The following is a 2727-nucleotide window of genomic DNA, read 5'->3' on the forward strand; positions in this document are numbered from 1 at the left end:
CTCCTTTAGTGTCTCACAGCCGCCCCTTTGTCCCCCTCAGCTCCAAGCTACAGTGACCAAAGATGCGTCCCAGATAGGGTGGGGGGGCATTATCTGGGAAAGATAGTCGATGGCACTTGGCAAGAACATGAGGCCCATTTACACATAAATGTTCTAGAGATGAGGGTAATGCTTATGGTGTTGCAGGCATTTCAGGACCCCCCCCCCCCAGGGACAATAGCAATTTAAACAGACATTATGTCTGTGGTCTGGTACATAAACAAACAAGGTGGAACCAGATCTTACCCCTTATGTCAAGAAGCCCTGAGGATCTGGCAATGGGCAGAGGCCTCTAACCACTTTCTCACAGCAATGCACCTTCTGGAGGAATCCAATGTGATTGTAGACAAACTGAGCAGAGCCATTCTTTGGCTGCATGAGTGGTCCCTCAGTCAAAAAGTTGCGGAAGAGATCTTCTGGAAATGGCGTCAACCTTGCTGCAATTTCTTTGCATCATCCATCAATGGCAAATGCAGCAACTACTTTGCCCTGATCCCTCCAATGGGGGAATCACCAAGGGATGCACTTGTTCATGATTGGCCCACAGGACTTATTTATGCATTCCCACCAATACCTCTAATCCCCAAACTCTTACAGAAGGTAAGTTCACTGGAAACCACAATAATTCTAATTGACCCCCTATTGACCTTGACAGATATGGTTCCCCTTTATTCTGCCTCATGTGTGGGAAGGACCATAGATCATGGACCCAGCTCCGGATCTCCTGACTCATCCTTCAGGAGTGGTTCATACCAGTCTACAGTCTCAAGCTGACAGCTTGGCTGCTCCAATTCACATGATAGCCAGGTTTCCTCTACTTTGTTCACCAGATAAACACATTTTGTTATCTTCCCACAAAGATTCTACTCAAAAACTGTACAAAAACAAATGGCAAAGATTTGTGGCTTGGTCCAATCTAAATCAGATAAATCCATTAACAGCCACCTTACATTCTATCCAAGAATTCTTAGCCAAGTTATTCAATGAGGGAGCCAATACAACTACAATTAGGGTTCAGTTAGTAGTGATGTCAAATTTTCACATAGGAGATAATGGTTCTGCTGTAATGTTGAACAGACTTTGTAAAGCATTCTTCAGAGGAACAGCCTTGATTTGCCCTCCATACAGAAACCCTATTCCACCTTAGGACTTGAATTTTGTATTGTCAAAGATTGCCTCCCCTACATTTGAACCTTTTGCTACATATGATTTGAAATATCTCTCATGGAAAATGCCCCTTTTGAAAGCTATTACTTCAGTAAGGAGAGTTTCAGAATTACAGGCCTTATCCTCCAAGTGTCCATACATAATCTTTCATAAGGACAAAGCCTGTTTATGAATGAACCCCTCCTTTTTACCTAAAGTGGCTTCAGAAAATAACCTCAATCAGTAAATTGAATTACCAGTGTTCTTTCCAAATTTTCAAAACAAGGGACACTACACTCTGCACCATCTAGATATTCATAGACAGTTACGTTTCTATTTACACAGGACAATGCAATTTTGGAAGTTAGATCAACTCTTTATCTCTTATTCAGACACTAGGAAGGGGCAACCAGTTACTAAGGTAACACTATCCAACTGGCTTTCACAGTGTATATCTCTCATATACAGTTCTATCGACAAGGCTATCCCTAATCCTATGAAAGCTCATTCTACCAGGTCAGTAGCAACTTCAGCGGCTTTCCAAGCCAGATTACTCTTAGACAACATTTGTGCTGCAGCAACATGGGCTAAGCCACATACCTTTATTACGCATTACAAGTTGGATTTGGCCTCTATGAGTAAAGCATCCTTTGGTTCTATGGTTCTGAGGAATATTGTCCCATGAGCCACCCAAGAATTAGGTAGTTAGGGATGCAGTCACATCAGTGAGAGTAAAGATGAGACTGGCAACATCACATAAAGAAGTTCTGTACTCACCATAACGTTCCGTGTGTGTTGTCCATGTCGTCCTTTATTATCACAACCCACCCACCATACCCCCTCCTGGGAGACCGAGTAACTCTAATTGGATATTTATAGGACTTTGCAGCCTCCGAAGGGATATAATTTGTAGTTTCCTTATACAAGATAATTTTGAGATACTTTCTCCTGGTCACTACTAGAGGGCAAAAAAGATCTGAGGTAGTAGGAGAGTTGTATTATGGGTAGGGAAAATGCCCACAAGCTTAGCTGAGGACCTTGAGCTTATGTAATGGCCTAGCCGGATCTGACCGTCAGATCTGACCCATCAGTGAGAATAAAGGACAAGATTGACAACACACATGAAACATTATGGTGGGTGCATCATTTCTTTTTTTCTCAGGTTTTGGTCTATATGTATCTCTAATGCACACTTTATATGCAGTAAACCCAACTTCAATCATTACTGGATATGAATGACAGTAAAAAATTTTAATTAAAAAAAAAACAAAAGCAAACAAACAAACAACAAAAAAAAAACAGGTAATTCTTCATAAGGACCATAAATTATACCATTATAAGAGAACCTTGAATAATACCCACTTTAATTAAGCTCATGTCCTATTTCTATCCTCTGTCTTTGTTCGTGCCCACCTTCCCAAGACATGCAGTAGGTGGACTGGTGAATCTAAACTTTATCTAGGTGTGTCTGTGTGTGTGTGTGTGTGTGTGTGTGTGTGTGTGTGTGTGTGTGTGTGTGTGTGTGTGTGTGTGTGTGTGTGT

This window comes from Protopterus annectens, chromosome 15.part0 (assembly GCF_019279795.1).
Source record: "Protopterus annectens isolate FY-2018-M chromosome 15.part0, PAN1.0, whole genome shotgun sequence".
NCBI lineage: Eukaryota > Metazoa > Chordata > Ceratodontiformes > Protopteridae > Protopterus > Protopterus annectens.